At 49.1% G+C, this 14955-nt stretch overlaps 1 protein-coding gene across 11 annotated transcripts in view; it reads right to left on the minus strand.

The window, feature by feature from the left end:
- Positions 1-14955, minus strand: part of KDM2B (lysine demethylase 2B) — a 473004-nt gene that overhangs the window by 119446 nt on the left and 338603 nt on the right. The gene's annotated exons all lie outside the window — the stretch shown is intronic.

Here is a 14955-nt window from a genome sequence, read left to right on the forward strand (position 1 = left end):
ACATCTCAGCGGGGCCCCATTAAAGTTTACGGGGGACCCTGGGCAACTAACTTCTGAGGACCCTTCCAAAAGAATTGTCAATAAAATATGATGGTGATGTGTAATGTGTAAATACTCCCAGCACCATAATTGCGTTTAACACACTTCAAATGTCCCCAGTTCACATTATGGGAGGAGTTTATCAAAGCTTAGAAAGACATAAAATTGTGAGAGAGAGAGAGAGAAAGAAAGAAAGAACGAACGGTACTTTATATCTTACAATTTAACTCTTGCCAAGCTTTGATGAATACTCCCCTATACCACACAGAAACCATAGTTCACATATGCCGCAGGGTTACAGTATGAATGGTCGACCATGTTATGGTCGACAGTCATTAGGTCGACCACTATTGGTCGACTTGGCATGGTCGACATGGACAAATGGTCGACACATGGAAGGTCGACACATGAAAAGGTCGACATGAGGTTTGTTTTTTTTAACTTTTTTTGGTGTTGTTTTTTGCGTAAAGTGAAGGGGGGGAACCCCAATTAGTGCACCGCGTCCGTTCGCCATGCTTCGGGCAAGGTGCCTCACTCCGCTACCGCTGCGCTCGGCACAGATTACTGTTCCCAATCGTAGTCCACGTGGATGGTAAAGTATGGAAAAGTTCCACAAAAGAAAAAAAAATAAGATTTTACTTACCGATAAATCTATTTCTCGTAGTCCGTAGAGGATGCTGGGACTCCGTAAGGACCATGGGGAATAGCGGCTCCGCAGGAGACAGGGCACAAAATAAAAGCTTGAGATATCAGGTGGTGTGCACTGGCTCCTCCCCCTATGACCCTCCTCCAAGCCAGTTAGGATACTGTGCCCGGACGAGCGTACATAATAAGGAAGGATATTGAATCCCGGGTAAGACTCATACCAGCCACACCAATCACACCGTACAACTCGTGATCTGAACCCAGTTAACAGTATGATAAATTTAAAGGAGCCTCTGAAAAGATGGCTCAACAATAATAACCCGAATTTTTTGTAACAATAACTATATACAAGTATTGCAGACAATCCGCACTAGGGATGGGCGCCCAGCATCCACTACGGACTACGAGAAATAGATTTATCGGTAAGTAAAATCTTATTTTCTCTAACGTCCTAAGTGGATGCTGGGACTCCGTAAGGACCATGGGGATTATACCAAAGCTCCCAAACGGGCGGGAGAGTGCGGATGACTCTGCAGCACCGAATGAGAGAACTCCAGGTCCTCCTCAGCCAGGGTATCAAATTTGTAGAATTTAGCAAACGTGTTTGCCCCTGACCAAGTAGCTGCTCGGCAAAGTTGTAAAGCCGAGACCCCTCGGGCAGCCGCCCAAGATGAGCCCACTTTCCTTGTGGAATGGGCTTTTACTGATTTTGGCTGTGGCAATCCTGCCACGGAATGTGCAAGCTGAATTGTACTACAAATCCAACGAGCAATCGTCTGCTTTGAAGCAGGAGCACCCAGCTTGTTGGGTGCATACAGGATAAACAGCGAGTCAGTTTTCCTGACTCCAGCCGTCCTGGAAACATATATTTTCAAGGCCCTGACAACGTCCAGCAACTTAGAGTCCTCTAAGTCCCTAGTAGCCGCAGGTACCACAATAGGTTGGTTCATGTGAAATGCAGAAACCACCTTAGGTAGAAATTGAGGACGAGTCCTCAATTCCGCCCTGTTAGAATGAAAATTTAGGTAAGGGCTTTTACATGATAAAGCCGCCAATTCTGACACACGCCTAGCTGAAGCCAAGGCCAACAGCATCGACACCTTCCACGTGAGATATTTTAAATCTACCGTAGACAATGGTTCAAACCAGTGTGATTTTAGAAATCTCAACACAACATTGAGATCCCAAGGTGCCACTGGAGGCACAAAAGGAGGCTGTATGTGCAGCACCCCTTTCACAAATGTCTGAACTTCAGGTACTGAAGCCAGTTCTTTCTGGAAGAATATCGACAGGGCCGAAATTTGAACCTTAATGGACCCTAATTTTAGGCCCATAGACAGTCCTGTTTTGCAGGAAATGCAAGAAACGACCCAGTTGAAATTCCTGTGTAGGGGCCTTCTTGGCCTCACACCACGCAACATATTTACGCCAAATGCGGTGATAATGTTTTGCGGTTACTTCCTTACTGGCTTTTACCAGAGTAGGGATGACTTCTTCTGGAATGCCCTTGTCCTTCAGGATCCGGCGTTCAACCGCCATGCCGTCAAACGCAGCCGCGGTAAGTCTTGGAACAGACAAGGCCCCTGCAGTAGCAGGTCCTGTCTTAGAGGTAGAGGCCACGGTTCGTCCGTGAGCATCTCTTGAAGTTCCGGGTACCAAGACCTTCTTGGCCAATCCGGAACCACGAGTATAGTTCTTACTCCTCTCCTTCTTATGATTCTCAATACTTTCGGTATGAGGGGCAGAGGAGGGAATACATACACTGACTGGTACACCCACGGCGTTACCAGAGCGTCCACTGCTATTGCCTGAGGGTCCCTTGACCTGGCGCAATATCTGTCCAGTTTTTTGTTTAGACGTGACGCCATCATGTCCACCTTTGGTCTTTCCCAACGGTTTACAATTTGGTGGAAGACTTCTGGGTGAAGTCCCCACTCTCCCGGGTGAAGGTCGTGTCTGCTGAGGAAGTCTGCTTCCCAGTTGTCCACTCCCGGAATGAACACTGCTGACAGTGGTATCACATGATTTTCCGCCCAGCGAAGAATCCTTGCAGTTTCTGCCATTGCCCTCCTGCTTCTCGTGCCGCCCTGTCTGTTTATGTGGGCGACTGACGTGATGTTGTCCGACTGGATCAACACCGCCTGACCCTGAAGCAGAGGTTTTGCTTGAATTAAGGCATTGTAAATGGCCCTTAGTTCTAGAATGTTTATATGAAGAGATGTTTCCATGCTTGATCACAAGCCCTGGAAATTCCTTCCCTGTGTGACTGCTCCCCAGCCTCTCAGGCTGGCATCCGTGGTTACCAGGATCCAATCCTGAATGCCAAATCTGCGGCCCTCTAGTAGATGAGCCCTCTGAAGCCACCACAGGAGAGACACCCTTGTCCTTGGCGACAGGGTTATCCGTTGATGCATCTGAAGATGCGATCCGGACCATTTTCCCAGTAGATCCCACTGAAAAGTTCTTGCATGGAATCTTCCGAATGGAATCGCTTCGTAAGAAGCCACCATTTTTCCCAGGACCCTTGTGCACTGATGCACTGAGACCTGTCCTGGTTTTAGGAGGTTCCTGACTAGCTCGGATAACTCCCTGGCCTTCTCCTCCGGGAGAAACACCTTCTTCTGGACTGTGTCCAGAATCATTCCTAAGAACAGTAGACGTGTCGTTGGAATCAGCTGCGATTTTGGAATATTTAGAATCCATCCGTGCTGACTTAGCACTACCTGAGATAGTGCCACTCCGACTTCTAACTGTTCCTTGGTTCTTGCCCTTATCAGGAGATCGTCCAAGTAAGGGATAATTAAGATGCCTTTTCTTCGTAGAAGAATCATCATTTCGGCCATTACCTTGGTAAAGACCCGAGGCGCCGTGGACAATCCAAACGGCAGCGTCTGAAACTGATAATGACAGTTTTGTACTACAAACCTGAGGTACCCTTGGTGAGAAGGATATAATAAGAATTTACTTACCGATAATTCTATTTCTCGGAGTCCGTAGTGGATGCTGGGGTTCCTGAAAGGACCATGGGGAATAGCGGCTCCGCAGGAGACAGGGCACAAAAGTAAAGCTTTCCGATCAGGTGGTGTGCACTGGCTCCTCCCCCTATGACCCTCCTCCAAGCCAGTTAGGTACTGTGCCCGGACGAGCGTACACAATAAGGGAGGAATTTTGAATCCCGGGTAAGACTCATACCAGCCACACCAATCACACCGTACAACTTGTGATCTAAACCCAGTTAACAGTATGATAACAGCGGAGCCTCTGAAAAGATGGCTCACAACAATAATAACCCGATTTTTGTAACTATGTACAAGTATTGCAGATAATCCGCACTTGGGATGGGCGCCCAGCATCCACTACGGACTCCGAGAAATAGAATTATCGGTAAGTAAATTCTTATTTTCTCTATCGTCCTAGTGGATGCTGGGGTTCCTGAAAGGACCATGGGGATTATACCAAAGCTCCCAAACGGGCGGGAGAGTGCGGATGACTCTGCAGCACCGAATGAGAGAACTCCAGGTCCTCCTTAGCCAGGGTATCAAATTTGTAGGATTTTACAAACGTGTTTGCCCCTGACTAAATAACGCTCGGCAAAGTTGTAAAGCCGAGACCCCTCGGGCAGCCGCCCAAGATGAGCCCACCTTCCTTGTGGAATGGGCATTTACATATTTTGGCTGTGGCAGGCCTGCCACAGAATGTGCAAGCTGAATTGTATTACACATCCAACTAGCAATAGTCTGCTTAAAAGCAAGAGCACCCAGTTTGTTGGGTGCATACAGGATAACAGCAAGTCAGTTTTCCTGACTCCAGCCGTCCTGGAACCTATATTTTCAGGGCCCTGACAACATCTAGCAACTTGGAGTCCTCCAAGTCCCTAGTAGGTGCAAGGCACCACAATAAGCTGGTTCAGGTGAAACACTGACACCACCTTAGGGAGAGAACTGGGGACGAGTCCGCAGCTCTGCCCTGTCCGAATGGACAAACAAATATGGGCTTTTTTGAGAAAAAAACCACCAATTTGACACTCGCCTGGTCCAGGCCAGGGCCAAGAACATGGTCACTTTTCATGTGAGATGCTTCAAATCCACAGATTTGACTGGTTTTAAACCAATGTGATTTGAAGAATCCCAGAACTACGTTGAGATCCCACAGTGCCACTGGAGGCACAAAAGAGGGTTGTATATGCAATACTCCCTTGACAAAGTTCTGGACTTCAGGAACTGAAGCCAATTCTTTCTGGAAGAAAATTGACAGGGCCGAAATTTGAACCTTAATGGACCCCAATTTGAGGCCCATAGACACTCCTGTTTGCAGGAAATGCAGGAATCGACCGAGTTGAAATTTCTTTGTGGGGCCTTCCTGGCCTCACACCACGCAACATATTTTCGCCACATGTGGTGATAATGTTGTGCGGTCACCTCCTTTCTGGCTTTGACCAGGGTAGGAATGACCTCTTCCGGAATGCCTTTTTCCCTTAGGATCCGGCGTTCCACCGCCATGCCAACAAACGCAGCTGCGGTAAGTCTTGGAACAGACATGGTACTTGCTGAAGCAAGTCCCTTCTTAGCGGCAGAGGCCATAAGACCTCTGTAAACATCTCTTGAAGTTCCGGGTACCAAGTCCTTCTTGGCCAATCCGGAGCCATGAGTATAGTTCTTACTCCTCTACGTCTTATAATTCTCAGCACCTTAAGTATGAGAAGCAGAGGAGGGAACACATACACCGACTGGTACACCCACGGTGTTACCAGAACGTCCACAGCTATTGCCTGAGGGTCTCTTGACCTGGCGCAATACCTGTCCCGTTTTCTGTTCAGACGGGACGCCATCATGTCCACCTTTGGTATTTCCCAACGGTTTACAATCATGTGGAAAAAACTTCCCGATGAAGTTTCCACTCTCCCGGGTGGAGGTCGTGCCTGCTGAGGAAGTCTGCTTCCCAGTTTCCATTCCCGGGATGAAACACTGCTGACAGTGCTATCACATGATTTTCCGCCCAGCGAAAAATCCTTGCAGTTTTTGCCATTGCCCTCCTGCTTCTTGTGTCGCCCTGTCTGTTTACGTGGGCGACTGCCGTGATGTTTTTCCCACTGGATCAATACCGGCTGACCTTGAAGCAGAGGTCTTGCTAAGCTTAGAGCATTATAAATTTACCCTTAGCTCCAGTATATTTATGTGGAGAAAAGTCTCCAGACTTGATCACACTCCCTGGAAATTTTTTCCTTGTGTGACTGCTCCCCAGCCTCTCGGGCTGGGCTCCGTGGTCACCAGCATCCAATCCTGAATGCCGAATCTGCGGCCCTCTAGAAGATGAGCACTCTATAACCACCACAGGAGAGACACCCTTGTCCTTGGATATAGGGTTATCCGCTGATGCATCTGAAGATGCGATCCGGACCATTTGTCCAGCAGATCCCACTGAAAAGTTCTTGCGTGAAATCTGCCGAATGGAATTGCTTCGTAGGAAGCCACCATTTTCTACCAGGACCCTTGTGCAATGATGCACTGTTTTTAGGAGGTTCCTGACTAGCTCGGATAACTCCCTGGCTTTCTCTTTCGGGAGAAACACCTTTTTCTGGACTGTGTCCAGAATCATCCCTAGGCACAGCAGACGTGTCGTCGGGATCAGCTGCGATTTTGGAATATTTAGAATCCACCCGTGCTGTTGTAGCAGTATCCGAGATAGTGCTACTCCTACCTCCAACTGTTCCCTGGACTATGCCCTTATCAGGAGATCGTCCAAGTAAGGGATAATTAAGACGCCTTTTCTTCGAAGAAGAATCATCATTTCGGCCATTACCTTAGTAAAGACCCGGGGTGCCGTGGACAATCCAAACGGCAGCGTCTAAAACTGAGTGACAGTTCTGCACCACGAACCTGAGGTACCCTTAGTGAGAAGGGCAAATTTGGGACATAGAGGTAAGCATCCCTGATGTCCCGGGACACTATATAGTCCCCTTCTTCCTGTTCGTTATCACTGCTCTGAGTGACTCCATCTTGATTTGAACCTTTGTAAGTGTTCAAAAATTTTTTAGATTTAGAATAAGTCTCACCTAGCCTTCTGGCTTCAGTACCACAATATAGTGTGGAATAATACCCCTTTTCTTGTAGTAGGAGGGGTAATTTAATTATCACCTGCTGGGAATACAGCTTGTGAATTTTTTCCCATACTGCCTCCTTGTCGGAGGGAGACCTTGGTAAAGCAGACTTCAGGAGCCTGCGAAGGGGAAACGTCTCGACATTCCAATCTGTACCCCTGGGATACTACTTGTAGGATCCAGGGGTCCTGTACGGTCTCAGCGCCATGCTGAGAACTTGTCAGAAGCGGTGGAATGCTTCTGTTCCTGGGAATGGGCTGCCTGCTGCAGTCTTCTTCCCTTTCCTTTATCCCTGGGCAGATATGATCTTATAGGGACGAAAGGACTGAGGCTGAAAAGACGGTGTCTTTTTCTGCAGAGATGTGACTTAGGGTAAAAACGGTGGATTTTCCAGCAGTTGCCGTGGCCACCAGGTCCGATGGACCGACCCCAAATAACTCCTCTTCCTTTATACGGCAATACACCTTTGTGCCGTTTGGAATCTGCATCACCTGACCCCTGTCGTGTCCATAACATCTTCTGGCAGTTATGGACATCGCATTTACTCTTGATGCCAGAGTGCAAATATCCCTCTGTGCATCTCGCATATATAGAAATGCATCCTTTAAATGCTCTATAGTCAATAAAATACTGTCCCTGTCAAGGGTATCAATATTTTTAGTCAGGGAATCCGACCAAGCCACCCCAGCTCTGCACATCCAGGCTGAGGCGATCGCTGGTCGCAGTATAACACCAGTATGTGTGTATATACTTTTTATGATATTTTCCAGCCTCCTGTCAGCTGGTCCTTGAGGACGGCCCTATCTATAGACGGTACCGCCACTTGTTTTGATAAGCGTGTGAGTGCCTTATCCACCCTAAGGGGTGTTTCCCAACGCGCCCTAACTTCTGGCGGGAAAGGGTATACCGCCCATAATTTTCTATCGGGGGGAACCCACGCATCATCACACACTTTATTTAATTTATCTGATTCAGGAAAAACTATGGTAGTTTTTTCACATCCCATATAATACCCTCTTTTGTGGTACTTGTAGTATCAGAAATATGTAACACCTCCTTCATTGCCTTTAACGTGTGGCCCTAATAAGGAATACGTTTGTTTATTCACCGTCGACACTGGATTCAGTGTCCCTGTCTGTGTCTGTGTCGACCGACTAAAGTAAACGGGCGTTTTAAAAACCCCTGACGGTGTTTTTGAGACGTCTGGACCGGTACTAATTGTTTGTCGGCCGTCTCATGTCGTCAACCGACCTTGCAGCGTGTTGACATTATCACGTAATTCCCTAAATAAGCCATCCATTCCGGTGTCGACTCCCTAGAGAGTGACATCACCATTACAGGCAATTGCTCCGCCTCCTCACCAACATCGTCCTCCTACATGTCGACACACACGTACCGACACACAGCACACACACAGGGAATGCTCTGATAGAGGACAGGACCCACTAGCCCTTTGGAGAGACAGAGGGAGAGTTTGCCAGCACACACCAAAAACGCTATAATTATATAGGGACAACCTTATATAAGTGTTTTCCCTTATAGCATCTTTTTTATATATTTCTAACGCCAAATTAGTGCCCCCCCTCTCTGTTTTAACCCTGTTTCTGTAGTGCAGTGCAGGGGAGAGCCTGGGAGCCTTCCCTCCAGCCTTTCTGTGAGGGAAAATGGCGCTGTGTGCTGAGGAGATAGGCCCCGCCCCTTTTTCGGCGGCCTCGTCTCCCGCTCTTAACGGATTCTGGCAGGGGTTAAATATCTCCATATAGCCTCCGGAGGCTATATGTGAGGTATTTTTAGCCAAAATAGGTTTTCATTTGCCTCCCAGGGCGCCCCCCTCCCAGCGCCCTGCACCCTCAGTGACTGCCGTGTGAAGTGTGCTGAGAGGAAAATGGCGCACAGCTGCAGTGCTGTGCGCTACCTTTAGAAGACTGAGGAGTCTTCTGCCGCCGATTCTGGACCTCTTCTTATTTCAGCATCTGCAAGGGGGCCGGCGGCAAGGCTCCGGTGACCATCCAGGCTGTACCTGTGATCGTCCCTCTGGAGCTGATGTCCAGTAGCCAAGAAGCCAATCCATCCTGCACGCAGGTGAGTTCACTTCTTCTCCCCTAAGTCCCTCGTTGCAGTGATCCTGTTGCCAGCAGGACTCACTGTAAAATAAAAAACCTAAGCTAAACTTTTCTAAGCAGCTCTTTAGGAGAGCCACCTAGATTGCACCCTTCTCGGCCGGGCACAAAAATCTAACTGGCTTGGAGGAGGGTCATAGGGGGAGGAGCCAGTGCACACCACCTGATCGGAAAGCTTTACTTTTGTGCCCTGTCTCCTGCGGAGCCGCTATTCCCCATGGTCCTTTCAGGAACCCCAGCATCCACTAGGACGATAGAGAAATTGGGACGTGGAGATAAGCATCCTTGATGTCCAGCGACACCATATAGTCCCCCTCTTCCAGGTTCGCTATCACCGCTCTGAGTGACTCCATCTTGAATTTGAACCTTTTTATGTAAGTGTTCAAAGATTTTAGATTTAATATTGGTCTCACCGAGCCGTCCGGCTTCGGTACCACAAATCGTGTGGAATAATACCCCTTCCCCTGTTGTAAGAGGGGTACCTTGATTATCACCTGCTGGGAGTACAGCTTGTGAATGGCTTCCAGAACTGCCTCCCTGTCGGAGGGAGACTTTGGTAAAGCAGACTTCAGGAACCGATGAGGAGGAAACGCCTCGAATTCCAGTTTGTACCACTGTGATACTACCTGTAGAATCCAGGGATCCACTTGCGAGTGAGCCCACTGCGCGTTGAAATTCTTGAGACGGGCCCCCACCGTGTCTGAGTCTGCTTGTAAAGCCCCAGCGTCATGCTGAAGACTTGGCAGAAGCAGGGGAGGGCTTCTGCTCCTGGGAAGCGGCTGCATGGTGCTGCTTTTTTCCTCTTCCTCTGCCCTTGGGCAGAAAAGAGTGACCTTTTGCTCGCTTGTACTTATGGGAACGAAAGGACTGAGTTTGAAAAGACTGTCTTTTTCTGTTGATGTGAAGTAACCTGGGGTAAAAAGGTGGATTTTCCAGCCGTTGCCGTGGCCACCAGGTCTGTTAGACCAGCCCCAAATAACTCCTCCCCCTTATACGGCAATACTTCCATGTGCCGTTTGGAATCTGCGTCCCCTGACCACTGTCTGGTCCATAATGCTCTTCTGGCAGAGATGGACATTGCGCTTACTCTTGATGCCAGGGTACAAATATCCCTCTGCGCATCACGCATATATAGCAATGCATCCTTTAAATGTTCTATAGTTAACAGAATATTGTCCCTATCCAGGGTATCAATATTCTCAGTCAGGGAATCCGCCCATGCGACTCCAGCACTGCACATCCGGGCTGATGCGATTGCTGGTCGCAGTATAACACCAGTATGTGTGTATATACTTTTCAGGATATTTTCCAGCCTCCTATCAGCTGGTTCTTTGAGGGTGGCCGTATCAGGGGACGGTAACGCTACTTGTTTAGATAAACGTGTGAGCGCCTTATCTACCCTAGGGGATGTTTCCCACCGTGCCCTAACCTCTGGCGGGAAAGGGTATAGTGCTAATAACTTATTAGAAATTAGCTGTTTTTTATCGGGGGAAACCCACGCTTTATCACACACCTCATTTATTTCCTCAGACTCAGGAAAAACTATTGGCAGTTTTTTCACACCCCACATAATACCCGCCTTTGAGGTATTTGTAGTGTCAGAAAGGTTCAATGCCTCTTTCATTGCCGTGATCATGTAACGTGTGGCCCTACTGGACATTACGTTTGTCTCGTCACCGTCGACACTAGATTCAGTATCTGTATCTGGATCCGTGTCGACCCACTGAGGTAGCGGCCGTTTTAGGGCCCCTGAGGGTGTCTGAGACGCCTGAACAGGCACTAATTGATTTGCCGGCTTTCTCATGTCGTCAACAGTTTTTTGTAAATTGCTGACATTATCACTTAATTGCTTAAACACAATCATCCAGTCAGGTGTCGACTCCCTAGGGGGTGACATCACTAACACAGGCAACTGCTCCGCCTCCACCTCATTTTCCTCCTCATACATGTCGACACACGCGTACCGACACACAGCACACACACCGGGAATGCTCTGATAGAGGACAGGACCCTACTTAGCCCTTTGGAGAGACAGAGGGAGAGTCTGCCAGCACACACCCAGCGCTATATATATACAGGGATAACCTTATATAAGTGTTAATCCCTTATAGCTGCTGTTAATCTAGTTATTTGCTGCCAAAATGCCCCCCCTTCTCTTTTTTACCCTGAATCAGATGCAGTACTGCAGGGGAGAATCAGGGAGCCGTCCTTCCAGCGGAGCTGTGAGGGAATAATGGCGCCAGTGTGCTGAGGAGATAGGCCCCGCCCCTTCACGACGTCCTTAACTCCCGCTTTTTTGTGTAAAATGGCAGGGGAAAAAATACATCCATATAGCCCTGGAGCTATATGTGATGTATTCCTTTTGCCAGCTAAGGTATATGTGTGTTATATTGCGTCTCAGGGCGCTCCCCCCCAGCGCCCTGCACCCTCAGTGACCGGAGTGTGAAGTGTGCTGAGAGCAATGGCGCACAGCTGCGGTGCTGTGCGCTACCTTAGTCTTGAAGACAGGATGTCTTCTGCCGCCGCTTTCACCGGACCTTCGTCTCTTCTGGCTCTGTAAGGGGGACGGCGGCGCGGCTCCGGTGACCCATCCAGGCTGAACCTGTGATCGTCCCTCTGGAGCTAACGTCCAGTAGCCTAAGAAGCCCAATCCACTCTGCACTCAGGTGAGTTCGCTTCTTCTCCCCTTAGTCCCACGATGCAGTGAGCCTGTTGCCAGCAGGACTCACTGAAAATAAAAAAAAACCTAACTAAACTTTTATTCTAAGCAGCTCTGGAGAGCTACCTAGTTTGCACCCTTCTCGGCCGGGCACAAAAATCTAACTGGCTTGGAGGAGGGTCATAGGGGGAGGAGCCAGTGCACACCACCTGATATCTCAAGCTTTTATTTTGTGCCCTGTCTCCTGCGGAGCCGCTATTCCCCATGGTCCTTACGGAGTCCCAGCATCCACTTAGGACGTTAGAGATAATGTGAAAAACTCATGTCTACCTTTTCATGTGTCGACCATCTCCATGTGTTGACCATGTGTACATGTCGACCATGTCAATGTCGACCAATAGTGGTCGACCTAATGACTGTCGACCATAACATAGTCGACCATCCAAACGGATACCATGCTGCAGTGCCCCTCACTGGTGATGTAGCTGTGTGTGTGGTGGTCCCTAGGCGACCAACCAAAGCGTTCTGTAAAACTGGCTCTGTGTCTCAGTACATGGATTGGGGAACAGTAACAGCTCTGCACAGAGGGCAGCAACAACCCAGTGTGAATTAAACTACAACCTGCAATGCTTTACTCTGTGCCCCAAACGACAGTGAGCCAAGAAGGCTACCACTATTTCTCTGACGTCCTAGTGGATGCTGGGAACTCCGTAAGGACCATGGGGAATAGCGGGCTCCGAAGGAGGCTGGGCACTCTAGAAAGATTTCAGACTACCTGGTGTGCACTGGCTCGTCCCACTATGACCCTCCTCCAAGCCTCAGTTAGAATTCGTGCCCGGCCGAGGTTGGATGCACACTAGGGGCTCTCCTGAGCTCTTAGAAAGAATAGACTTAGGTTTTTTATTTTCAGTGAGACCTGCTGGCAACAGGCTCACTGCAGCGAGGGACTAAGGGGAGAAGAAGCGAACTCGCCTGCTTGCAGCCGGATTGGGCTTCTTAGGCTACTGGACACCATTAGCTCCAGAGGGATCGACCGCAGGCCCAGTCCTTGGTGTTCGGTCCCGGAGCCGCGCCGCCGTCCCCCTTACAGAGCCAGAAGCAAGAAGATGGTCCGGAAAATCGGCGGCATGAAGACTCTGTCTTCACCAAGGTAGCGCACAGCACTGCAGCTGTGCGCCATTGCTCCTCTCACACTTCACACTCCGGTCACTGAGGGTGCAGGGCGCTGGGGGGGGGGCGCCCTGAGGCAGCAATAATAACACCTTGGCTGGCTAAAATACCTCAATATATAGTCCCAGAGGCTATATATGAGGTAAATACCCCTGCCAGAATTCCATAAAAAGCGGGAGAATAGGCCGCGAAAAAGGGGCGGAGCCTATCTCCTCAGCACACTGGCGCCATTTTTCCCTCACAGCTCGGCTGGAAGGAAGCTCCCTGGCTCTTCCCTGCAATATACAGTAACAGTAAGAGGGAAAAGAGAGGGGGGGCATTAAAATTGGCAGTATATATACATATATTATATGAAAAGCAGCTATTAGGGACATAACTCAGTTAGTCCCTGTATATATATATAGCGCTCTGGTGTGTGCTGGCATACTCTCACTCTGTCCCCCCAAAGGGCTTTTTGTGGGTCCTGTCCTCTGTTGAGCATTCCCTGTGTGTGTGGGGTGTGTCGGTACGGCTGTGTCGACATGTTTGATGAAGATAATGAGGTGGAGGCGGAGCAGATGCATTTTGAAGGGACGTCACCCCCTGCGGGGCAGACACCCGAGTGGATGAACTTATGGAAAGAAATGAGTGCACGTATAGATTCTTTACATAAGAAATTTGACGACATGCCAAATGTGGGACAGCCGGGATCTCAGCTCGTGCCTGTCCAGGTGCCTCAGGGGTCGTCAGGGGCTCTAAAACGCCCGCTACCTCAGTTTGCAGACCCGGATGTCGACACGGATACTGATAACAGTGTCGACGACGATGAGTCAAACCTAATGCCTGTCAGGGCCATTCACTGCATGATTGAGGCAATGAAAGAGGTGTTAAACATTTCTGATTTACATCCAGGTACCACAAAAAAGGGTATTATGTTTGGGGAGAAAAAACTACCCGTAGTTTTTCCCCCATCAGATGAACTAAATGAAGTGTGTGAAGAAGCGTGGCTTTTCCCTGATAAAAAATGTGTAATTCCTAAGAAGGTACTAATGGCGTTCCCTTTCCCGCCAGAGGATAGGTCACGTTGGGAAACACCAACTAGGGTGGATAAAGCGCTCACACGTTTGTCAAAAAAGGTGGCACTACCCTCTCAGGATACGGCCGCCCTTAAGGAGCCTGCTGATAGAAAGCAGGAGGCAATCCTGAAGTCTGTATACACACACTCAGGCATTATATTTAGACCAGCTATTGCGTCAGCTTGGATGTGCAGTGCTGCCGCTGCATGGTCAGAAAAACTGTCAGAAAATATTGACACACTAGACAGAGACACTATTCTGCTAACGATTGACCATATAAAAGATTCAGTCTTATATATGAGAGATGCACAGAGGGAAATTTGCCGGCTGGCATCTAAAGTAAGTGCATTGTCTATCTCTGCTAGGAGATGCTTATGGACTCGTCAGTGGACGGGAGATGCAGATTCCAAGAGGCACATGGAAGTTTTGCCTTATAAAGGGGAGGAATTATTTGGGGATGGTCTCTCCGACCTAGTTTCCACAGCAACGTCTGGGAAGTCAGCATTTTTACCCCATGTTCCCTCACAGCCTAAGAAGGCGCCATTTTATCAGGTTCAGTCCTTTCGGACCCAGAAAAGCAAGCGTGGAAAAGGAGGGTCTTTTCTGTCTAGAGGCAGAGGTAGGGGAAAAAGGCTGCAACAGACAGCAGGTTCCCCCAGGAACAAAAGTCCCCCCCCGCTTCCTCTTCCAAGTCCGCCGCATGACGGTGGGGCTCCACAGGTGGAGCCAGGTACGGTGGGGGCCCGCCTCAGAAATTTCAGCGATCAGTGGGCTCGCTCACAGGTGGATCCCTGGATCCTTCAAGTAGTATCTCAGGGATACATGCTGGAATTCGAGGCGGCTCCACCCCACCGGTTCCTAAAATCTGCCTTGCCGATTGCTCCCTCAGACAGGGAGGCGGTGCTAGCGGCAATTCACAAGCTGTATTCCCAGCAGGTGATAATCAAGGTACCCCTACTTCAACAAGGCCGGGGTTACTATTCCACACTATTTGTGGTACCGAAGCCGGACGGTTCGGTGAGACCCATTTTAAATTTGAAGTCCTTGAACATGTACATAAAAAAATTCAAGTTCAAGATGGAATCGCTCAGGGCGGTTATTGCAAGCCTGGACGAGGGGGATTACATGGTTTCCCTGGACATCAAGGATGCTTACCTGCATGTCCCCATT

This window comes from Pseudophryne corroboree, chromosome 1 (genome assembly GCF_028390025.1).
Source record: "Pseudophryne corroboree isolate aPseCor3 chromosome 1, aPseCor3.hap2, whole genome shotgun sequence".
Taxonomy (NCBI): domain Eukaryota; kingdom Metazoa; phylum Chordata; class Amphibia; order Anura; family Myobatrachidae; genus Pseudophryne; species Pseudophryne corroboree.